Source organism: Antechinus flavipes, chromosome 1 (assembly GCF_016432865.1).
Source record: "Antechinus flavipes isolate AdamAnt ecotype Samford, QLD, Australia chromosome 1, AdamAnt_v2, whole genome shotgun sequence".
Lineage (NCBI taxonomy): Eukaryota > Metazoa > Chordata > Mammalia > Dasyuromorphia > Dasyuridae > Antechinus > Antechinus flavipes.
The window spans coordinates 439,322,130-439,348,590 of NC_067398.1; the positions used below are offsets into that span (position 1 = coordinate 439,322,130).

At 35.3% G+C, this 26,461-nt stretch overlaps 1 protein-coding gene across 1 annotated transcript in view; it reads left to right on the forward strand.

The window, feature by feature from the left end:
• TPD52 (tumor protein D52) overlaps nt 1–26,461 on the forward strand; it is a 118,924-nt gene that overhangs the window by 36,654 nt on the left and 55,809 nt on the right. The gene's annotated exons all lie outside the window — the stretch shown is intronic.

Genomic DNA, 26,461 nt, shown 5'->3' on the forward strand with positions numbered 1-26,461 from the left:
CTACTTTATCATTTGGACAAATCATTTGCTTTATTTATTTATTTTTCTCATTGTATTTTATTTTTCTAAATACATGTAAAGATAGTTTTCAACATTCTTTTTTTTTTTTTTTTGAGATTATGTATTCCTGTTTTTTTTCTCCCTTCTTTCCTTACCTCCCAATACAGCAAAAGATCTGATACAGCTTATACATGTTCAATACCTTTAAACATATTTCCATACTTGTCATGTAGAGCAAGAAAAATCAGATCAAAAGGGAAAAGGCTATGAAAAAGAAAAACCAAATGAACAAACAAAAAAGGTGAAAATACTATGCTTTGATCCATACCCAATCTCTATAGTTCTCTCTTTGGATGCAGATGGCATTTTCTAATCCAAGTCTATTGGAATTGTCCTGGATTACCATATTGCTGAGAAGAGCTAAATGTATCCTAGTTCTTCATCATATAATCTTATTACTGTACCCAGTGTTCTCTTGGTTCTACTTAATCTAACATCAATTTATGTAGGTCTTTACAGGCTTTTCTGAAATCAGCCTGCTTACCATTTCTCATAAAACAATAACATTCTATTACATTCATATACGTAATTTATTCAGCCATTCCCCAATTGATAGGCATCCATTCAATTTCTGCTTTTTTGGGCACGTCATTTAACCTTTCTTGGCCTCAGTTTCCACATCTGTAAAACAAGAATAGTAGATTAGATGATCTCTTTCTTCTCTGTCAACTGGTTCTTCCAAAATTGCAGAGCTGGGATTTGGATTCCTAAGATATGTGACCTCCAAAGCGTTTACATCTTACAGTGTTGAAACATGTACAAATCTGAATGAAGACCATTTAAATTCAAACTGAATCTGTCTTCTTCAAAATTTTCAAAATCTCCCCAAAGCTATCTTATTTATGTTTGTTGTAGTTATATTATATGTCAAGCATCTCTATGAATAATGCTTCAACTGTACAATAAAACTTAAAAATTGATACACAGTCTATTATAGGGTTTCTATTTTGACATTTCAGAGTCCTTCCTTCCCTTAAAAGCTCAATCCTGGGGCCACCTCCTCTGAGAAGTCTTTTCTTAATGTTTTCTCTCCCCTATTGGTAATATCCTCTACTTCCTCAAATTATCTCATATTTACTTAAAGTTTTGGTAATGTTAGAAAGCCCAGCCCATAAAGAAGCCTCTATTTTCTTCATAATGGGCTGGGCTTTCTAACATAGGACCTTATATAATTTTGTTCATGTTGTTGTTATTTAAACGTAGATTGGTAACTGTTTTGTAATTTGTAGTCTCGGAAGCTGCTAAAGGGAAAATGAGATATTAAGAAATTTGTCCAGGGTCACCCAGTCCATATCTGTCAAAGGTTGAACTTGATCAAAGACTGTCCAGACCCTGAGATCAGCTTTCTATCCATTGTTGCCTGGTTGATTCTTGCCTTGCATATGGTAGATATTTAATATATATTCGTTAGGTTGTTGAATTAAATATCTCTTCTTAGAGTATTAAGAGTGGAATATATGAGGATGATATTAAACAGTTAGAATCCCAGTTCAGCATATAATTACTTGTGTCTGTTTAAATAACTGGAAACCATTGTAATTAGGTGATGAAATTATCTGAAGAAAATCAAGCCTTAGACAGTTAACTGCATTCTTTACAACCTCTCTCAGTAACTTGTGAATTTGAATTCTTCCCCCATATATACCCAGGCCTAGAAACTTTTAAGACTACATTCGGTGTAAGATAGAAACCATGACTTTTCTTTATATGTCTTCAGTGATTAATTCTTATTTCTATTTGTCTCTGCTTCATTGTCTTTGGATTCTCTGTTAGATTGTATTTCCACTTAGCACAGTTCCTGGCACATAGTAGGTGATTAATAAATGCGTATTAATTGATTTAGATGTTTCTCCTGTGAGCAGGCACTTCTTTTGGTCAGTAATATCAGTACTAATTTGGACTGAAAGGGGCCTCGATCTGTCCAGGTCAACTTTCTCTACTACTGTATGGGCTTTAGTTTAATATTTTATTTCCCATGCCCATTTTCTAGCAAACTGTAAATCATAGCTCACTTTAACCTATTTATACATTTTTGGCATTCCTCTTGTAGAACTTGTGGAAAAGGAGGATAGGAAAGAAAAATTTGTTAAGCCCCAAATTATGTGCCAGACACTGTGCTAAATGCTTTAAAATGTTATCTTGCCAGAGAGTAGAGGTTTTATCTGAGCTCTTCCTGCTGTCCCTTAGATCCACATTAGATCAAGCCTTTGAACTGATTTTGAAGTGACAGAAGCCACAAATATTTGGGCTATAACAAATTTCCAGCAGAAGATATTTTGGAAGAACTTCAGAAAAGGTCTGTTTCAATTGAGCACAGGGGAGGTGGCCAAGTGCAGGTGTTGCAGGGACCCAGGGCAGTGTCTTGGGGAATCTATTAAGAGGCTCTTAGTCAAAATACAGCAGTGCTGATTACTCTATCCAGGTTCAGAAGCCAGCAGAGCAGCAGATTAGCTGTGAGACATCTAACACAAATACATAAGTCAAATAGTGAGTGTCTGAACCCCCAGAATAATGTGGAGGGACTTGGCCATGCCCACCCAGCACAGGAAAGAAGTCAGCAGGCCAGAACAGTGGAAAGTCACTGTCACCTGTAGGAGAGCTTGTGTCTGAGCTCACACAATTAGTAAGTGTGAAGCCTAATTTGAACTTGGATCTTCCTAATCAAGGCACAGCACTCTTTATTAGTTCACTGGCAAGGAAGTGGTTTTATATCCTATTCTCTAATCTTCCCCTTCCCTACTGGTTCCAACAATTATTCTTGTAGCTCCAATTCATAGGAGTGTGAAGCTAGAAGTAATCTCTCAGGCTGTCTTGTCCAATCTATTATTTTGCAGATGAGAATGAGGATCAGAGATATCAAATCAATAACTATTTATTAAGCACTTGATATGTTACAGACTCTGTGTGAAGTACAGAAGAATACAAATAGAAATAGACAGTTTCTACCTATTAGGAGCTTAGATTCTAATGGGGAAGGCAACAGATAAAAGGAAGCTAAAATTCTAGGGAATAATGGGAGATTGGGAAGTCTCTAGGATATCTGGAGCTTGAACTGGCTCAAAAGAATGGAAGCATTTGATTTATTATTTTGTTGTTTGTGTAGATTCATGAAAATGATGGCAAAAATGTTAATTCAGACTAAATTTAAAAATGTGTTTTACATACCATTTTGGGGGGCAGGAAGAAGGAAGAAGAGCTAGTTGTTAAACGTTTAATAGCATATCACTAAATGAAGGTACCTGGTATACAGGTGTGGTAAGAAAAGTCTGGGAGAGCACGAAGAATGAAGACATAACTAGCCTTTGGATCCTTCTTAAAATAGAGGTGCAGGAGGAATCACTGAGAAAGAGCAATACACATACAGAGAGAGAGATGCAGACAGATGGACGATGGTGAGACAGAGAGTTGAGGAGTGGAAGCTACTTCCGGTGTGTGAATACTAGGAGTAGAATGAGTCTCCAGAGTAAAGAGGTTTCTAGGGCATTGTAGAGAAAATCCAAGAGAGTCAACAGTGCAGCCTGGATAAAAATGAAAAAGGAGAAACAACTTGATAACGGTCATATAAGTAGCGTAAAAGTTGAGATTTGAATCCTGGTCTTCTGATTCCCAAGTGGAGAGCTCTTTCCATTGCAGATATACATATCATATTGGTTTTGGGTTGTACCCATGTATGATTTTTGCCTGCCATCTTCCCATGGGTTAACAAGTGAAAAGAGGAAGCAGATTTTGTAGCATGAAGTAGATTAAATTTTGAGTTAGTTTGTGGGGACCTGAGTATTTGGAAATATAGGTACAGCAGATACAGGTTGTTTTAACAGATTGCTGTTTATACTTTGAATGACTGACTGGTAAATTGCCAGAGGGTTCACAAAGAGAAATATTGAAGTCCATTAATGGATTTTATCATTTCAAGTACATAAAACTTTAGGTGTTATTTATAGAACAGTGTGTAATATAATATGTTTGCTAGTAGAAGTATATATTTTTGTGTGTATATTTGTGTCTCTACACACCTTACACACACACACACACACACACACACACACACACACACAATTTAGAGGTTGAAAAGAAATCATTTAATATCCCTGTCTCCTCATTTGTCAGATGAGACTTCGACTTGAAAATTTCCAAGTTACCTTTTAGATCTATTTTTTCCTCCTTTGACTCATAACAACATTTTTTGTTGTTATTTACATTTTACCTTTGTATTCTCAGTGCTTAGCATGTAATAGTGGCTTAATAAATGCTTGCTGAATCCTTTGTGATCTCTGGAGAACAAAGTATAATGGCTCTTCCTACTAATATGAATTGCCACTGTTAGGTAACTTAGGTGGCAAAGTGGACTAACTGTTGGACCTGGAGTCAGGAAGATGAGTTCAAATTGACTCTTATAGAGAAGGGTGGTGGTTCCTGAGCTGAATTTTGAAGGAAGATAAAGATCCTGGGAAGATTCAGAAATGGTCAGTTCTAATGCCACCTTTCCTACACACTGGAATCCTATCTCAATTTCCTTTCTTTCTTCTTCACTTACCAACTGCAAGCACCCTTCTGCCTACCAATTATTTGATTTTTAACTTGTATATATTTATATTTACTTAACTGTTTTTATAACCTGGTCCAATATAAGTTCCTCTAGGGAAGAGACTATTTTGTTGTTTTTGTCCTTATATCTTCAAATGTAGGACAGTATGTACTTAATGATTTGGGAAAGGAGACTGGAAAGAATCTTGATATATATTAATAAATGCTTGAATAAATGAATGAGTTCATTCCCAAGTCCAAGCTTGGGGCATGGAAGCAGAGAGGAAATGTTGCATTTGAGGAACAACTCCAATCCATTTTCACAGAAATTCAGAGTCTGTGATTAGGGAGAAGTTTTAAATAGGTCTAGAAAACTAAGCAGAAGCCAGGTCCTGAAAGGCTTTGAATACAAAGCCAAGGACCGAGTATTTTATTTGAATCAACTACATATTTTTGAGCTCCAGAGTGAAATGGTGAGACTTCTGACTTAGGAAGATTCTTTTGGAAGTTTCGTGGAGGATGTATGAGAGGGGAAAACTAATTATCAGGAAAGCCAAAGGCACTGAGTCCACACAAGAATAATGACCTGAGCTCTTTCAATAGAGAGTGGAGAGAAAGCAAAAGACATTAAGGGTATTGTGAAGGAAAAGTAGATATGATTAGATTGCTAAGTAGATATGGAGTTAGAGGGAGATCTCAGATGATACTGCAGTTATAAATCTTGGTGACTGGGAATATAATGGTGCTTTTAACCTAAGTAGGCATATTTTTAAAAGGCATGGAGCTAAGAATGCAGGGAGAAGGCATGGTATCCAATGAATTATACGTTGAACATTTTGAATTTGAGATGACGATGGGATCTACTGGTGGTAAATAATCATCATGAAATTAGTATGAGATTGGAGTTCAAACAAGCATTTATTGAGCACCTACTATGTGCTAGGTATTCACTTAAGAGTTGTGGACACAAAGGTAAAAATGAAATCCCTACCTTCTTGAAGCTTCTATCTTGTGGAGTTCAGAAGGAATATTAGAACTGATGGGGTTATTGAGAAGGTAGAGGTATAAGGAACTCTCCCTCCTGTGAATGAAGTCCACACTTAAAGAGTGGAAATGAATCATTTAGTAGAGGAGACTGAAAAGAATCTTGAAATGGGTAGATGGAGAAACAGGGAAAAGCAATGTTTCTGAGGCAAAGGAGGAAGAGAAGGGTTGGTTAAGAGTGTCAGAAAGCTGTAGAGAAGTCAGAGAGGAAAAAGATTGAGCAAACAATTGGATTTCTTTCTTTTTTTTTTTTCCTTTCTTTCTTTCTTTTTTTTTTTTTTAGGTTTTTCACCAGAGGAAAATTCACAAGGATTTAAAGTTTCTGAAAGAGAAAACTTAAAAATTTTTAGAAATCTTAATGGATGATCTGTCAAGTAGATCTTAATTTTTCTTAGTCCTCTTCTAACTCTGATTTCTTGTTCTTAAGGCTGCTGCTAATCCAGGTCTCAGGTTGAATCATACTTTTTAGATTTAGATATTTTTAGATGATTCCATTGCTAATTCATGAAAAGTTTGAGATTTATTATATGGAAAACTCAATATGCCCCCCCGATGTCTTTTTCTAAATCAGATATTTAGCTCCACGCTCATATGAAGCTAAATGAATGGGCAGATCCCATAGTCTGTATATTTTTCTGGAAGTCCTGTGTATCAAGTATATCATAGGGCTTTCCCAAAACTAGAGAAAAGATAGATTAGGGAGCACATCAGTCAAGTACTTCAAAAATACGGGGAATTAAGAACATGGTCTGAGGATCACTTAACTACTGATAACATCCTGCATTTGTTCATTTAACCGAGCTGAACATCAGTTTTGAAATATTTGTTAAAATTTGAAAATACAGCATTGAAATAATTATTACTTTTTTTTGTAATTTGATCATAACCATGAGATTGATAAACATATTAAACTTAATACTGTCTAAAACTTTAACAGGCCAATGCTGAGAAACTACTATAATGAGGCCAAAATTGTTCTGTGGCATTTTATATAGAACAGTGTTGTTGTAAGGGTCAAATGATACAGTGTATGTGAAGCAAATTCCAAAAAGCTACATAAGAGCAATTATTGTTGTTTTCTTATTATCAATAACTACTTTTCTTCTATTTTTTTATGCTTCTCATTTAGAATGGAATGATTTTATAATCTCTTAAATTCAATGAATAACAACCTCTTCTGTTACTTATAATTGCTACTAACAATTGCCTCTTAACCCCCAGATAGGAAGGTAGGGGGATGGCAGCTGCCTTCACATATTCTGCCAACCCTCTTGTTTTTCAGTGGTTTCAGTTGTGTCCAATTCTTGTGACCCCATTTGGGATTTTTCTGGGCAAAGATGCTGGAGTGGTTTGCGATTTCCTTCTGCAGCTCATTTTACAGATGAGCAACTGAGGCAAACAAGGTTTAGTAGCTTTTTCCAGGTCACACTGCTAGTAAGTGTCCGAGACCATATTTGAACTCAGGAAAATGAATATTCCTGACAAGCTCAGTGCTCTATACTATGCTACCTATTGCCCCCAATGGTAACCATATCCTAATATAAAGGTACCTGTTTACCTGTCCTTTCCAGTTGCTGAAAGCAGTGGATTGGATTTGCAGGCCAGTATCTAGGAATGGTGTTCGTCGTAAAAGCATCTGCTCATACAGCTGTAAAGAGGTTCAAGGGGACAATAGCTCCTAAAAATAAGTACAATCAGGAGTAGGATGGAGCCAGCTTGAACTGGCAGAGCCTACTGTTAAATTTTTAGTGTGAGCAATTGTACCTTAGAAATCAGTAAATGCTATAAATCAGGGCTTGATTTATTGTTTTTATTCATTGTCTAGACTTAACATTTTCCTGTATCACCTTTTAAGTACATTTTTGTCCCCAGAGAACCAGTTAAACATTTACCAGCACACTACTGTACAAGCCATTCTCGTTGTCAAATGTAAAATTTTCATGAAACTTGGAGACAGACGGGGTATTAAGTTCTTTCTCTCACAGATTGACCACAGTCATGATACCATTTATGTCTGTTTCACTTTAAATTTGCTACTGCTAGATGGGCATATGGGCAGAGAGTTTCCATACAAATAAACGAGATTTCCTTTTCTCCAAGATCCTTATGAAAATATTGGAACCTGAGTCTAGGCCTCCTGACTTGGGTTAAGTCTCTTTCCAACAGCTAAAGATGAGGTGTCTAATTAGGGCATCTAATCAGCAAGGAGTGTGGTAAGGGTAAAACTGGAAAATCTCCAGATGCTCAGGAAGGAACAGAGGAGTGATTTATTGTGGTAAGAGCAATAAAGAGGGTTTAAAGCAGAGCTGCTTAATAGTAATGAATAATTCCTGACTATTTCTTTTAGATTTGTCCCATTCACTTCTAATAAAGGATAATAGCTAAATGTTGGCTTTTTCACTTCTAATGAAGGATAAAGACAAAATGTTGAAATTTTCTCCAATGATAAAATTTTAACTTTTCCTTTTATGTTGAAAAATCTCTTGGGATAACCTGTTAGATAATGATTAACTTTTTAATTCATCCATATTATGTACAGTACATAGGGAAGTACATCTAGCCTTCCATTTTATGAATTGACTATTCCTACATTTCATTTTTAAGCTAAACTGAGAAATAGTAATTCCAGATAGTTTACAAACCTATTTAAATAGTTGGTATAGTGTCTCAGCTATCCCAAATACTTAGTATTTTGCTTGATTAAATGTTGAAAAATATAGCTGTAATAATTCTGGTTCTTGATGTTGTTGACAGATGTAGGAAGGGTGGAGAATGAGCAGACTCCAGTAACTAGAAGTCTTCAATGGGAGCATAAGGAGAAAAGTCCCTCAACGAGGGAATTTTTGTCAACACTGAATGATTAAGGTAAAAGTAAGACTTCTAGCAAGATATGAGCACAGCTCAGTCAGGGGCTTCAGTGGTAGAACTGGGACAGATGGCTTCATTTTTATGTTGTTAGAAACTAGCTGCAGTGTGCTGCTTTTGATAGGTCTCATGACTAGTCAAAAGAGGAGTGTGTATGTGTGTGTGTGTGTGTTGGGGGGAGGTTCTTGAGTTTCTGTATTCAGGAAATGTGAAGGTGAAGATATATTTGGTCAGATCTATTTTTAAAAATTAGAAAAATAGAGAAGTCAAATGAAGCAAGAGAGCAGAAAGAAGATTGCTTTTGGAAAGGCAAAAAAAAAGAATCACTAAAAACTTTTAGTGAGAGCAAAAGGTAAACTTGTTTAGGAATTTTTGTTTAATTTTGGCATCAAGTTCTCATTTTGATTAGATTCTTTTTGAAGAATAAATTAGATTGATCATGGTTTCAAAGGTAATAACTATGACTTTGGACAAATCATCTTTCTGGGTCATAGACCATTTCTATTTGATCTTAATAAAAAAGATGAGAACAAGGTGAATAACAATAGTCATTCATGAAGTAGTTTACAGTTTGTAACGTTCTTTATTTTCATTATCTCATTGGATTCTGGCTATAACTTCTTGAAGGATAGACATTACAAGTGTTATTCTCATTTTATAAATAAGGAAATTGAATCTGGATGAGAGTAAGTGCTTTGTTTAGGATTCCACAGCTAGTATTAGAGGTGGTATTTGAAACCAGGTTTTTTTTTTCTCTTCCAAATCACCACACCAGTGATATGTAGTTCAACTAAAAATGGCAACCATTAAGTTAAATATAACAATAATAGGCTGCATATTGACTTCAAAAACTACTTGTGGCAACAATTATTCAAAAGTTAATTCATCTGCACATGTTTAACATATATTGGATTATTTGCTGTCTATAAAAGAAGAATTAAGGGAAGGGAGAGAGAAAAATTTGGAACACAAGGTTTTATAGAGATAGACATTGAAAAGTATTTTTCATGTATTTTGATTGTAAAAAGCTACTATTAAAAATCATAAAGGACATCAGTCTTGATGTTTTAGAAACACAAAAATTTTCCAATTAAATATAAAAACATTTTTACCAAAAAAAAATTAATTCATCAACACATTAAAATCTTGATACATAGGTGTCTAGTAAAATGTTGTTTGAAATCAGATAAAAAATATTTTTTAATCTGGTTTGGGTCACACTTGGGAATACCTGGAGTCGTGAATCACCGGAAAAATGGAGAGGCATTGATAGCGAGGATATCTTTTTTTGTGTTTTAGAATCACAAAAACCAAGAAATGTTGAATTCATATCCTCTAAGCCTGTTTTATTTTGTTGCCCTTCTAGAGGGTTTTTTTTTTTACAAAAGCCTTTGGATGAATAAGTACTGCCTGCCAGGCTGAAGAAACTATGGGGAAATGCATCTTTATGAGATGCACTGGACTTAAATACTTGTTCCTACACTGGTCCATTCACAACTCAGTACCTCTGTCTCCTAACTTGATCTTTTCACATTCCTCTCTCACCTGCCCTTAAGTCATGAGTGAGGAATCACATAATCAGTGGCTTTGTCAATAATCAATAAAAGTAGTATAAGTGTGGTAATGCTTTGGAGACACTTGTTCAGTATTTAATAAATTGAAAAATCAGATGATACAGTTTACTACTGAATTTCTGGCTAGATTTTGATATTTTCCAAAGTCTTTCTGCGATATTTCTATGAGGATTTCTAGGTGGTTTTATCTTTTCTCTTGGGGTCTTAACCATATATTCTTTCTCACTCCATCCCCTTTACTGCCTTTCCTCTGTGATTACCTTCCATTTATATTTTATTTATCTTGTTTCCATATTATTTCCTTCTTTAGAAAGTGAGCTCTTTGAGGACATGGAGAATGTTTTTGCACCTGTGCTTACACAATGTCCAACACACAGTGATTAATGCTTTTTTTTTTTTTTTCCTGAGGCAATTGGGGTTAAGACTTGTCCACCGTCACATAGCTAGGAAGTGTTAAGTGACTGAGATCAGATTTGAATTCAGGTCATCCTGATTTCAGAGCTGGTGCTCTATCTACTGCATTAACTAGCTACCCTGATTAATGTATATTTTAAAAAATATATTCAGGTCTTATAATGTTTTTATACTTTTTGTAAAAAAAAAAACAAAACCTGTAGACGAGTGCATTCTTTCATTATGGTTATTATAGATGCCAGCTTTTAAGAATAACTGTTTTGATATGGTTGGCCAGCTTTTTGGATTCATGCCATCAAATTCAAAAAGGACTTTTAAAATCTACTTTGTATGCCGTGTCCTTTTTAAAATCACATGAGACATCAGGATGATTTTTCATCATTCATTTTATTGTTGGTAAAATTTCTGATTTTTGTGTTAAAAGTATAGATTTTTTTTTATGTCTTCAGACTCTTCAATCTTTCTCCCTCTTAGAAGTAACTCCTCAATTTTCACTTTTTTTCCTCATTTAATCTGTTTTGGAATGAAGTGATTTCGTGCAATTCCTCTGCCAATACATTTTTTTGTCTAATATATTAAAGCTATTATTGAGTAAAAGCATTACGAGTTCTTCTCAGTCTCCTTTGTTGGATCTTCATCCAAGTCACACCCTGGTTGTCTCTCCAACTCTGTCCAGGGCCCTCTTCTTTCTCTTTTCTATCTCATCAGCTCTCCTCAGATCAGTTGTCATTTCTATACAGATGATTCTCTGTTCCTTTTTATCCCGTTCTCATCTTTCTTCTGACCTCAGTTATCCCAGAGACACTTTATTTTTCCTCCCAAACTTTCGCTTCTTTGGAACTTCTTTATTACTTCCAGGACTCTACCACCTCCCACTACCATTACTCAGGTAAGTCCCCCAAATTCACAAGTTAGGTGTCATTCTTGAGTCTTCACACTCAGCCCACTTATCCAATCTGTTGCCAAGTCTTATCATTTCTGTCTTTAAAATATATCTTACATCTGTTTCCTTTTCTCTTGGTGTAGGTCTTTATTTTTCTTGATAATGTCATTATATAAATAGTGTTTCCAATGCTGCTTATTTTATTCTGCATCATTAATGTTCACATCTTCCAAGTTTTCTCTGATTTGATCATATTTCCAATTTCATGTATAGCTCTAATTTTTCATTGTATTCATATGCCATTGTTCATTTAACTATTCCCCAATTGACAGATACCCATTTTGTTTCTAGTTCTTTGCTACATCAAAAAGTTCTGCTATAGTTTTTTTTAATATATGGAGCCTTTCTTTCCTTGGATCTCTTTGGGATTTAGTAATGGTATTGCTAAATTAAAGGATATTTGCTAAAATAGTGATTTTTTTTTTTGGATATAATTCTAAATTGCTTTTGGTGAGTGATTAGACCAGTTCACAGGTTCACCAACACTATATTATTATGCTCATACCTCCCACGCACCTCCAGCTTCTTTAATTGACACTTTAATTTTTCCATCATTGCCAGGCTGTTGGCAAACTTCAGAGTTGTTTTAAGTTGCATTTCTCATTTTGTTAGTGATTTGAAACATTTTTTTCCATACTGTTGCTGAGAGCTTGGGTTTTTGCACTCTATTGCCTAGCTTTCTAGGAGGAGTTTTAACCCCACAGGTGACTGCTGTTCAGTGGTTTTTCATCCAAGTCACACTCTTCCTCACTTTCTTTGGGATTTTCTTGGCAAAGATATTGGCGTGGTTTGCCATTTTCTTCTCTAATTCATTTTATAGATGAGCAAACTGAGGCAAACTGGGTTAGGTGACTTGCCCAGAGTCACACAGCTATTAAGTTGGCTAGTAAGGTAGTAAGGTTAGATTTGAACTCAGGAAGATGAGTTTTCCTAATTCCAAGTTAATGCTCTACTTGTGCTTCCTACCTACCCATTCCTCTGTACCATGCCAGTCCTCTGTTTCCCATTTATTAATTCTTTCATGAGGCCTACATTTTGGGGGTAGGCCAGATCACTTAGTTACCCTGTAACCCACAGGCCAGGTTGCTAATTCAATTAGTGATATCCCCAGAGATCAGGAAGAATATTTTTCACAATTCCTGCCAGTCCATCACAGCTACTTTAACTGTCTCATTATTAAGGGTCTTGCTTATGTATTACCAGCGCTAGAATTTTTTATTTTCATCTCTCTGCCCCAATCTCTCTGACATTTGACTACTAAAATAACTTCTCTAAATGTGGTTTTCTTCATATCCGGCTCCTGTTTAAGAAACTGCAGGCAGTTTCTTTTGTTTTGAATTTTAGCTTGTTTCCTTGGCTTGCACAGTGAAAGAATCAGATCTAAGTGTAAAACCACTTATTCCATTGTTTTTTTCTAATTCAATAAGCATTTGAATCAATTATTATTTGCAAGATTCTGTACTAGATGCTGGAGATACTATTTTTAGTATGTAGTCTCCCCTTCTCTTGATTTTTTTGATATATTAGAAAAGATAGACACATAGGAAACGTAACATGACACTAAAACATTTAAAAGGAGGAAAGGGGAGGATAGGGAATGAAAGGGAGAGAGAAGACAAATTTTTAATTAGATTTATCAGGAATTGTTTCTTGGAAGAAAGAAGAGACCCTTGAGCTATATTTTAGATTGTAAAAGTGTAAAAGATCAGCATCTAGAGAAAAAAAAATAGAGTTTCTTTCACTTCCTCGCACAAGGGAGGGATCCCTTGAGAAATGCTTATTTGTTGATAGTTGAAAGAGGAAAAAATAGAAAGACGTCAGTGAAATCTAAGTGTTAGAAAAGTATCAGATATGTTTTTTTTGGGAATTATATTTGACTAGAATAGAAGGAATAGTAGGATAACTTGAAACTAGAAAAATAGGCAGGAGACCTGAATTAGAGAACCTTGAATTCTAGGTTAAGAAGCTTTAGTAGACTATATGGAGGGGAGTGTGTGAGAGTGTGTGTGTGTGTGTGTGTGTGTGTGTGTGTGTGTGTGTGTGTGTGTGTGTAAATAATATGATTAAAGTAGTATTTGAGGAAGATGAATGACAGTTTGTGGGATGTATTGGAAAAGCAAGAGAATAATTAAGAGAGGTTTTAGAGATTGCGTGGTAGCAATGAAAATGGAAAGAAGGACTTGATATGAGTATGAAAGAAAATTAATTGGATTTAACAGCTAATTAGTGTTTGATTAGGGGAAGGAATCAAAGACTGTAAAGTTGTATTCCTGGATTTTATTCCTGGACAATTTTTATAGATAAGATTTATAAACATTAAAATCAGAACGAAGAGCTGGTGAATTTTGGGTATTGGGAGATGGCTAATTTAATTTAGGACATTTTTATATAGTTGTAGGATATCCAGAAATTGGTTAAAAATATGAGAATGGAGATTGGAAGATGACTATTCTTTGAAACTGTCAGCACAGGAATAACAATGTGAGAAATAAAGATAGAACAACTAAAGAAGATTATCACAAAATACCCTGATTCAACATCTAAAAGTGGGAGCTCTTTTATATATGGCTTCTGTATGTTAAATAACTCTAACCTGTTGAGGATTAATTTTTCTTTTTATGATTTATTGATGCATTTCCTTTTGGTACAACAAGCACCAAACAATTTCTGTCAAACATATTTTTCACCAAAACTAGATTCATTATTTACAGAAGGAAGGATTGAGTTCTTTAATTTTGACGATAGAGTATTAACATCAATGTTGTATTTCACCAGTACTTTGGTTTTTCATTTTGGCTTCATTTTCGTCATCATGCTTTTTCTTTATTTTCAATCAGCTTATACAGTTCCTTCAAGTTTTCTTTGAGATTTTTATATTCAGATTCCTTGTGGTACAATGATATTCTATTATACTTATTTATTGATAATAATTGACGTTTATACAGTGTTTTTTTCTAGTCATCACATTTATATTCAGAAAGAAGTTTAAAGATCATTTAATTCATGGATTTCAATTTCCTCATCCCTAAGAGATGTAAGTACTTGCTCATGGGTCTTAAGCTTTTTTTAGGTTCAGAAAATTGATTTGGGCATTTTAGTCAGTGAACCAACTAGCATTTAATAAATTCCCATTAAGTGCCAGACACTTGAGGGGATTATGGAAATAATTTACACTGGCCATACCACAAAAACTCTTGCATGCTGGAATGCTAATTCATCATGAAAAAACAATTACCACTGAACTACAATATTGGTATTGGTTGATGAATGTGTAGATTAGCCTTTTTAATGTGTTTTAAAGTTCTGAGCTATCTTGTGATCTGATTCTAGTCAGAATAAAGTGAGTTGGAATGAGGTAAGAAATGTTGCCATAATGCCTGATGTATACATCTCTATTATTTTGCCAAATAGATGAGAGTATTCCCATTTATTTGTCAGGTGATTCTCTTGGTATCCATGGTTATCCCCATTTTGCAGATTAAAAAATTGAGGGTCAGAGATGGTAAGTGACTTGCTTGGGGGCATACAGCTTGTAAATATCAGAGGTTCAATTTGAACCCAAGTCTTTCAACTTCAAATTTAGCACCTTTTCCTCTGTAGAGGTACAGATCATTATTAATTATAGAGATTGTAGAGATATGGGAAATTAGGGAGAGCTTCCTGGAAAAAATGGCATTTAAGCTGGATGGATTGAATTTCAGCTGGTAGAGATGCTAAACGGGGGTAAAAGGATAAGAATGAGTATTCCAGGAAGAGGGAACACATATTTCTTGTGTAGTACTACCTAAACTGCCATATTTTGTCATTATCCTTAATATTTCTTAGATGAGGAAACTGAAGGTTAGAGAGATTAAATGACTTACCTATTATCATTTGACTATAAAGTATCACAAGAAGTATATGAAACTAGGCCTCAGTGGTCTTCAAACTTTTGTTCTCAATATCTTTATCCTATTAAAAATGACTGAGGATCTGTCCAAAGAATTTTTGTTTATGTGGTTTATAGTTATAGATATTGATCACATTAAAAATAAAAACTAATTATGAATTTGTAGACTCCCTGAAAGGATTTCAGAGATTCCCAGGATGCTCTGGACCAGACTTTGAGAACCACTGAGTTACTAGGTCTTCTTGACTCCAAGTTCAGTATTTTATTTATTATGACAAGCTCTCTTCAAACTATGACTTTTTTATTCTTTTTCCCCTCTTATATTCTTCATTTCACCTCCCGAATATCTCCTGCATCTGTCTGTTCTTCTCATGTTCCCAGTGCTATCATCCCAGTACATCCTTTATTGTCTGTTTGGATTCTCTCAATAACCTCTTAGTGGGCCTTCTCATCTATATTGTCTATCTTTTTTCCATTTCCTTCCTCATTTTGCTGCCAGAATAATTTCCCTTATGTAACTATCTGGTCATGTAACTTAACTATACTAAAACTTTCAGTAGTTCCTTATTGCTTACAAAATAAACATCAGTCTTCCTTGCCTGGCAACAAGGCCCTCTACAATCTGGTGCTATACTACTTTTATGTTTTTATCTCCCATGACTTGAATCTGAAATATGTCCAGGTTCCAGGGAAAATGAAGTATTTTCTGATGGGATTTGTACTTTTCCCACCTCTATGCTTTCTTTGTTCATGCTATTTCTAGTGTTTTTACTTCTCTTGTTTGCTTGTTTAATGCCCATCTTTTTTTTTTTTTTAAGTCTAACTGCAATTCTAACTCTTTCATTAAACTTTTCCCTTATTTCTCCTTCTCATGCTTATTCCCATCAGTAATGAACATTTTATTCAACCTGGAAATAGCATGTTCTACTTTTCTATGTTTTATTCTACTCCTAAACTGTTAGTTTCATACAGGAACCATATCTTATCTAAACTTTCTGTTTATGCTGGTACCCAGCACAGGTCTTTACATGGAGTAGGTACCTAATAAATGTTTTGTTGTATGAATGAATGAGTCAAAGGGTAAAGGTAAGGATAAGGCATGGTAAAGGATGTGAAATGAATAATCCAGCAAATATAGGACAAGGGCAGAGAGTCAATAATCATGCAGTGTTTCCATAATCCCTATTTACCTTTTCCCAAATCCTGGTTCTTTTGAATTTCCCATCAGTAGTCACAATCCTTTTTCCCCCCTTTGCTTTGTATTCACAGATATATTTTATCTAAATGGTATTTAGTTTAATTCTAAATATTTTCAGAAAAGTTTAATGAACTTCTAGTTTCATAGGTTATATTTGTGACTTGCAAAAAAAAAAAATTCTTTTAGACCACAGACTTGCAGATGTCTTGCTCTACAGATATCCTACTTCAGCAGGCAAGATGACAGAGATAAAAAATATACTTTTCATAATACAGTGTATGATAACATTAGTTTTTTTTAATTGGTAAAATGACAAGATACCAGTAACTTACATGAAGAACCACTTCATACATACATACATAATACATATACATATACATATATATATATATAAAGACAGAGACAGACACACATACACGCAAAAACCTTTTGCTTTTATTCTTCTTTTGTGTCATGGACCCCTTTGACAATCCAGTGAAGCTTATAGATTCCTTTTCAGAATTATTTTTAAAAGCATAAAAGGAAATGACATTACAAAGGAAATCTATTTTATTGAAATAAAATGAGAATATTAATAGAAAAAAGTTCATAGACCTCAGGATAAGAATTCTTGCTTTTGTCCTTTGCATGATTAAAATGGAGAATATGGTTTCTGTGATGATTCATAGAGAAGTTTTAGCTGAAATTTTCAGGAACACCTACCCTCTTTGTTTAAAACGTATCTAACTCCTCAGTGATTGAGAAATGAAGATGAAAAGACATTATTAGTTTCTGACTATATCCAAGGTCCTTTTAGCTTTACAATTGTATGATAATCTTGTTGGGAATGAAGAGTACAAATCCAACCAAGGATGAAAAGAAGTGTCTCTTGCATTTTATACAGTTGGATGACACCAAAATCACAGCCAATTTGCTATCAAAATCTGGAGAATTTCATAAATTCCAGAACCTTTGAAAAGAAATTGAATTATATTGACCACTTGAAGAGAGAGGGAAGACAGATGGACTATTAATGATAGCCAAGTAAAATGAACATTATTAATTTTTCCATTGTCTCATTCTTCACTGGAAAATAAAAGAGGCCATTCACCAAGAACTCCTCCCCTTCTCCTCCTCATCTCATATCACCCAGATGCCTTCTACAATTTCCTCCTTCATTTTTGTTTGACATGAAAAGGTGACCCTTCTTGCCAGCAGAGCTCTCTGTATGTTCCCTTGATCTTTTTCCATCCCGCCTTCTCCAACAAAATGACCTTTCTATCATTTTTAATCTCTCACTAATCTTCAGTCATTGCCCATCTGCTGGCTGCTCTCTGTTGCTTATAAACAGGTCTCTGAGGTCTCCTCATTCTGATATAAACAGTAACAACAAAAACCCTAATTTGTGTTGCTGCCGATATCTCTTCCCCTTTTTGTGGCTGAACTTGAGAATATTCTCCTCTTCTCATGTTCTTCTAAATTTCCTGTAGCCTCCTGTCTGACAATATTATTTAGCTGAAAAGTGTCTCTCCAAAATTGCCAGTGATCTCTTAATTTCCATGTCTAATCACCGCTGCTTAATTCTCATCCTTCTTGCCCTCTCCGCAGCCTTGGGCAATTGGATGCTCTCCTTTAGGTCTCCCTGACACGGTTCCTTCCCAGTTCTCTTCCTGTCCAAGGGCTCCTCCTCAGGCTCCTTTGTTTGCTCTTCATCCAGAGCACACATCTCATTTGCGGGTGTCCCCTAAGTACCTATCCTGAGCCCTCTTCTCTTCTCCCTCTATATTATCTCACTTGCTGATCTTGTCACTTCCCATGAATTCAAATGTCATCTGTGCAGAGATTCTCGAATCTGTTTACACAACTCTAAACTTTCTCCTGACCTCCAGCCTTGTATCTTCATTCTCCTTCAGGATATTTCAAACTAGATCTTCTCAAATTCAGCCTCTCCAAGGTTGTGCTTATGCTGTTTCCCCCTACATGCTTCCCTCATTCCAATTTCCCAATTTTTTCTACTCACTAAGGCAATGAAGGTGTTCTGAACTCCTTATTCTCATTCACCCTGCTATCTGAACTATTGGCATATCTTGTCAGTTCCGCCTTCCCAGCTTCTCATGTAACTTTCTTCTTCTTTCCATTCACAGAACCATCATCCTGGTGCACACCTGGACTATTGCAGACACTTTCTAATTGGTCCCCTGCCCCAGGTCTTTCCCTATTCCAGTCTAGCTTCCCTTCAGCTACCAAGTGATCTTTCTATAGTGCAAGTGTGATTGTCACTCTTACTCCAATAAATTCTAATGACTTCTACAATCAAATATAAAATGCTTGTAAGGGGGAGCTACATGGTATTCTACATGGAGTACTGGACCTAGAATTAGGAAGATTCATGTGGGGAGGTCAAATCCGGCCTCAGACATTCACTAGATGTATGACTGTAGTCTCTTAACTCTATTTGCCTCAGTTTCCTGATCTGTAAAAAGAGCTGGAGAAGGAAATGACAAAACCATCTCAGTATCTCTGCCCCCCAAAAAACCTCAAATGGGGACATGATGAGTCAGATAGAATTGAAAAATTACTGACCAAGAATTTTAAAAGATTTTAAAGCTGATCACAATCTGTCTCCTTCCTTCATTCTTTCATTTTCACAGTCTTCTTATATTTTCCCTTTCACATAGTCTATAATCCAGGACTACCAGTTTCCTCACTTTGCCTCACAAAGCTTCATGCCTTTTCACTTTTCGCATACCTGCATTGCTATTCCAATGTTTGGCTTCCATTAGGTCTCTGCTGCAATCCTGCTATCAAAAGCCTGTCCTCATCCTGCTCTAGGCTAGTATCTTGTCTCTGATAGCACCTCCAATCTACCCTGTTTATATTTTGTATATATCTATTCTTTTTAGCACATTGCCTGGCCTATAGTAAATACTTAATAAATGCTTGATGACTTGACTTGGCTTTGAACTGTTAATAAGGTTGCAAAGAATAGACATTATGGGATTAATAAATATAGATTTTTGTTCCAGATTTGTGACTTCATCAAGGTAGGGAGCTCCTAGTGAGGAAACTGCCTCCATTGATGAAGAGCAATCTGAAACTTAACCTTGGAGGATTTCCTGATGGTGCTGAATCATTAAATGACTTGCCCATAGCCACATATAGGTCACATAAAGAATTTGAACCTAAGGCTTCCTGAATCTGCTTTTCAAGGTTCCTTAAAGTTCAAAAATTCTGAATCTTTATTTGGGTTTGGTTTTATGAATATTTTCCCCTTACTTCCTCTTTAGGAGGGGAAATGCATACTTATTTTCAGACTCCCAAGTCCTTATCCCTAGAATCCATAGTTCCCATGCGTGTAAAGATTCCCATCTGCCTTTTGCCTTCTCTGATGTGCTAGATGGATGAGCTTCTGGGTGTGAGAATGTGGAATGAAGACCTGTGCCTTTGGGTGATGAGAGCTTCACAGATTTTTCTTTTTTTGGGGGGCAAGGCAATGGGGCTTAGTGACCTGGCCAGGGTCACGTAGGGTATTAAATGTCTGAGGTTGGATTTGAACTCGGGTTCTCCTGAGTTGCTCTATCCACTGGGCCATCTAGCTGCCCCATCTTCACAAATTTAAGGATCCATTAGACATTTTTTTTTTTTAACAAGGCTGTTTTTAAATCATTCTGAAAGATATATGTGAACAACGGTGTGTGGGTGAGGAAAGAGAAGGTTGTAACAGTTTGGGGAATATCTGGGAACTTCTTAGATAAATCTAAGAAAGTAATTTATTAGCATTGACACCAGAAGCTTATTTGTATTTGTGTGAAGTTAACAATTTGTACTGTAGTCTTATTTCCTCTTTTTCTCTATTCCATTACCATGGGAGCAAATATTTCAATGTTCAGGCTTGACTCAGTATCATTATAAATAGAAGAGCATTGTCAGAGTTTTCTTAGAGTGGCAGAAACTGGAACAGCTTCTTAGAGGAAGGGTGATTGGGGTTTGACCCTGGGTACTGAGGGAGGGGTCACACTGGAAGCCTCTCTCTACTCCTAAATGGCTTGCCCTTTTTCCAGAAGTGTTTCCCATGGTGTCCCTCTCTTTGGTGACTTCCCCCTGTTTTGCATTGGGATGGACAGTTAGTTTTGCCAAAGGGATTGGGCTCAAATTGTCTGGAGCAACGGCTGTTCCTCTCCCATTCTGAGGGTACCTAAGGGGACAGAATGTCTTACCCCCTCATAATTTGCCCCCAATACCAAAATTACTAATTATGACTCTAGAGAGGAGCCCAGTATAGTGACATGAGTATTGGAGACGGAGGGAGAAAACATTTGAGTTTGAATCCCAGTTCTAACATTTCCCAACTGTGCCGTGATGAGCAATTGTCTTAATTTCTCTAATTGTCATTGTCCTCAATTGTAAAAATGCCTAGAAAATCCGTCTCAAAGAGTTGTAAAGCTCAAATGATTTTATATTATTTTGCTACCAACTCTCTTCTTGCCAGTATTATCCTTCGTCTTATTCCACATTTCCTTATTCCAGCTTGTTTTCCTATCGACTATGATGTATTTTTATATCAAATACTTTATATGTGTGTGGGTATATGGGTATGAAACCCTTTTGTTTGGCTTAGATAGTAGTGAGGTTCAGTCTATGTAAACTCTCCCCACCCTTGCTCTTATGTTTACTCTTTTTATACATCTCTGTTATGAGAGTAGCAAATTCTGCCCCCTTCTTTCTCCTTTCTACCCTAATATCTTCATTTTTCTTCATAATAAATAAATCTTCAGAAAAGAACAAATCTACTATCTTCCACTAAATACACATGTAGGTCCTCTATTTTCTTAACAATAACAACTAGCAATTACATTGCAATTTGAGGTTTGTAAAATGCTTTGCAAATATTATCCCACTTGATCTTCACAACCACCCTGGGGAATAGATACTATCACGCTCATTTTACAGATGAAGAAACAGGTAAGCCAAGGCTAACTGACTTGCCCAGGTCTGAGATTGGTTTTGAACTTGGATGTTCTTGACTAGATCCACCACATTTATCTGCTACATTATTTACCTGCCTCTAGTAGTTGTTAATTATATTTGGGAAATATTCACATTGTTCTGTTTTATTCCTTCATTACCCTTTTGTGGACATTAAGGTCCTAAAGAGATACTTGTTTTCTTCTCCCCTATTAATATGTTAGCCCTTCATTATCATACAGCTTCTTCCAATTACTCAAATAAATCTACCCTTCTAAGTTTATCTTGAATCTTATGTTTACATTTCAAAGTTCCTACTCAGTTCCAATCTTTTCATCAGGAATAATTGTAAGTTTTCTATTATATTCTCCATCCCCACCTTTCCCATTACCTAGGATTATTCTTAGCTTTGCAGGGTAAATTATTCTTGGTTTTGTAAGCTGTCATACCTTAAAAAATATATTATAATCTAAGGCCATTTTGATAGTGAAAATTTCTATGTCTTATATGATCTTGACTATAGTTCCTTTGTACTTGAACTTGTTTTTTCTGAATACTTACATTAGTTTTCTTTGATGTAGAAGCTCTGAAATTTAGCTATGAGATTCCTAGAAAATTTTTTTTTTTTTTCAGTCAGTGACCAGTAGATTCTTTTTTATTTTCCCTTAGGTCTAAGCAGTTTCATTTATGATTTCTTGAACTATAGTATTGAGTCTTTTATGAAAAAAATTAATTTTCTGGGATTACTTTAATTCTTAAATTATTTCTTCTTGATATGTTTCCCATGTGAGATAACTTTAGATTTTCTTTTTCTTTTTTCTGTTGTTTGATTTTGTGTTAATGTTTCTTATTGTTTCATGAAGTCATTTACTGCTATTTGATCTATTTCAGTTTTCAAGGAGTTCATTCCTTGGGTAAGATTGGCCATGTTCTTTTCTAAACTGTTTTTCTTCTAAGTCTTTCCTTTACAGCTTTTATTTTCGAACTCTTGCTTTCTTTTAGATATTCAATATATTCCTTGTGAAAAATCCCACCACCACCCCCTTTTAAAGTTACTCCTTGTGGTTTTTATAAACTTAATTTTTCCTCTAGATTGGATTTTTGAATATCTCTGGATCTATAAAGATGGTTTATGGTCATTTTTGTCTTTTTCTTTTTATCTTTTTAGCCTGTTCTGAATTGAGAGGCTATTCCTCAGCTCATATCCCTAATGGGCTTTTGGGTGGGGACTTAGTTGATACTGCATGTGGGTCACCCTGATGTTTATGCTAAGCTTTTTGATAGATTTTAGGCCTCCTTGGATCGTTGACGTTTAGAGTACTGAATCTTAAGGATTTTCTATGGAGTCTTATTATAGCTGCACCTGGACCGATCAGTGTTAGCTTTAGTTTTCTCCCAAGACCAATTCTGTGGGTTTAAGATCTATCTCAGACTTTCTTATGGGATCATTCTCCTCATGGTACTTTAGATACAGAGCCTTAGAGGTCATACAGATCTTCATATAGCCTCCAACTCCAAATCTAGTAGATCATTCTGTTTCTTTTCCAGCTTTTCTACTTGTCTTCAGAACACATCTTGCTCATTTATACCCCTATGTCTTTACTATTCATTTCCTTTTTGTGGAATGTCTTCCCTCTTCTTGGATTTTACCCAAAATATACATATATCTCAAGATCTAATTTAAATGTCAATTTTTCATAAATTCCCCTGATCTCTTTTTCCTCTGAATTCATGGCACACTTATTGTTTGTCCTAAGTTATTTGGATCTTATTTTATCACCATGTATTAAGAGGAAGTAGGAGAATAGGAATTAGTAAACTTGGTTGTAGGTTTATTCCTAGCCAAGTGATCCTAGGGAGATAATAACTTTTTGACTTCCAATTTCCACATCTGAAAATGGATGGTTTAGAATGAATATGGACTAATAGATACGAATCTGGCCTTGGAGTTCAAATCCCAGTACTTAATAATTTTATGTTTGTACCTGAGGTGTTTGACCTCTCAGTCCCTAAACAAATCTCTAAAATCAAATTACAGATGAGTTGCTGATGTTCATGGAAAATTTTTCTGTATTTGATGAAGAAATTATAGATCTCAATCCTACCCTGCAACTCCCCACTCCCCCTCAAAAAAAGAAAAGAAAGCAAAAAATTTATAAAGAAATGCTAATATATATTCTGCCAATCTGGAGAGAATAAGTGTTTATGAAGATCAAATAAGATAATGTAGAAAATTGCTTTGAAAAACATAAAGAGCTGCAAAAATTTGATTATTGTTGTTTAACTTTCCACTATATCTTTATCCTCCTTTTGTCTCTTGGCTTATAGGGACTCAGCAGGCACTTGATAAATATTTGTTACATGAATAGCATGAGGGATAAAGCCTTAGGCCAAAGTTCTAAGGCCATTGTTCAGCTTCCTGAAGTAGATTTCCCTCCCTAAAAGCGGAGTGGGGTGGGGAGACAGAAAAGGTCACTATGTTAAAGACAGACTTTGCATAGTCCTAGGCTAAATCTGTTTTGGAATTAATTTCAGGCACTTTATGCTAAGAAAACATGATCACAGCAGGAAGACTCAGTAACCAGCCTTCTGAATCTCGGAGGACATTGATATGGCATTTTCTGTATGTCTCTAATGTTTTCAGAGGATTAGTTTGGATGGAGTGCTTTGCTTTGACTGCTTACTATACAAGGCATTCATTAGTGTTGGAAAAGTGTTTACAGGGATTAATGTCTGTATTAGGAATAGTAAACGTCAGACTACTTAAGAGAACTTGTTATAGAAAACATTTGGAGAAAATCCCAAGTCTGGTTGGCCATAATCTCTTAATTGAGTAGAATATATTGTAGCCCTTTTTCCTGTATAGGAAGCAAGAATCTTGTCATTTTCATGTTCATCTGGGTTTTTTGTTTGTCTAATCATGGTTTTTCCTAACTCTGAAAAGCTTCAATTTATGTGCCTGGGGAAAAAAGTATATCTTCATATGAAAATATCCCGTAAATAAAAATTTATACTATCTTATCTTTTTTCCTAGAAAGAAAAAAGATGTTTTTTTTTTTTTGGGTCAAACTTGAGAGGGTTTAGGATTTGTTTGTTTCTTTAAATTTGTTTTGATTTTGTAAGAAAATTGTACCTTGGTGAGGAAATTATTCCTAATTTCACTCAATTTTATGATGTTAGTATTTTTCATTTTCAGTTTAATGCCAACCTTTACAGTTGAATGTCACATGAATATCATGTTGAGAGTATACTACTTGTGACAGACTTTTGAAGACAAACGAGTTATAATGAAGGGAATAGAGAGCTGACTGAAAGCCAAGAAGACATGGAGTTCAAATACTCCCTCTGCCATTTACTGATTTTGTGGCCTTGGGAATGTCAGCTTTAACTGACATTCTAGGCAGCTCTCTTAAGATTACAGGTTGAAAAGAAGACACTGATCCACATTGTTAGTTAGGTGGAGTTTCCTAATTTGCCAGTTCCAAATGCCAGTGAAATCACAGGTCCAACTCCTATCCCTAACCTATTAAAAATAATAGCTTACTTATTATAATAACAACTTACTTATTATAATATTATTTGTTTTTGTAGTTTTAAACAAAGTTTTTATATTTACCTGAAGTCTTTCTTTGATTCCTTAATTTGGTATGAGGGAACATCAAGTCACTGTCTCTAGACAGAATTGATCTTATTCATGCAATCTATATTCTTCCTATACTAAAACTATTTGTGACCGCCTTCTTGCCTCTGGACATCCCATGTTTGCATATTCTCTTCTCCATGTCTGTTCTGCAGCGAAATAGTCAAGTGGATGAGCATTGGACCTGAAATCCTATAGATCTGAGTTCTAATTAGGCTAGCTGTGAGACCCTAGGCAAGTCACTTAATTGCTTTGAGCCTCAATTTCCTCATCTATATCATGGGACTACGATAGCACCTACCTCACATTATTGTGGGGATCAAAATGAGATAATTTATGTAAAGCATTTTGTAAACCATAAGGTATTAAATAAATGCTGGCTATTATTAACATGCTCTTTTTTCCCTTCCACCATGTAGATCCTTAACTTTTTTCAGGGCTAAGCAATTTTGCCATCTCTTTTAGAAAATCCTTTCTCTTTTAATATTTTCTCTTTCCTTCCTCAAGTTAGCTTATGTCTACTTATGTATGTACATGTTATACCATCTCAATTAAATATAAAATTTTTGAAGACAGAAGCTATTGGATCATTTATTTTATTTTATTTTATTTTTTGCTTCTCTGACACTTATCACACACCCTGAGTTGAACAGGGTGAAGTGACTTGCTCAGGATCATATAGCTAATAAATGGCTGAGAGGAGGTTTAAACTGAAGAAACATTTTTATTATGGAACTGGCATGTTTTTCTGTCCCTAAGTTGTTTCTGACATAGATATGTTTCGTCAACTTTTTGTGGTTAAACTAGGTGGGTTTTTTTTTTTTCCATTTTATAAAATTCAGAAGCCAGAGAAGATAATCCTTTCTGTCTGACTCAATCCTCTTAAAATTCATCTAAATTTAGAGGTTGTCATCAGTTTAATCAACATGTTTACATAAATGATTAGTGATGTTTATTTTAGTTTCTTGAAGAAATCTGGGTGATTTTTAAGATTCCTTCCAGCTTCTATATATTATTCTGGAATACCCAATCTCCATTTTTGCTTTTCCTTTTTGAAATCTATTAACTTACAAGACCTCAAAACTGTTTTTAATGACACACCAGGACAAAGGTGCAGAGTTTCTGGGATGGGCTGATCTAGGGCTGCTGTGTGCTGAATTCTTGCCAAGCAAAAGAAACCTTAAGGAATAGAGCAGGAACTTGACTATGGCATCATATTTCTGTTTGTATTAAGACTCTGAATTCTTTCTTTCTCTTTCCTCCTCTCTTTCCTTTTCTCTTTCCTTCTCTCTTTCTCTCCTCCCTTCCCTCTTCCTTTTCTTTCTCCAACTCATACAGATGAAGAACTGAGTTGAATAGGGTGAAG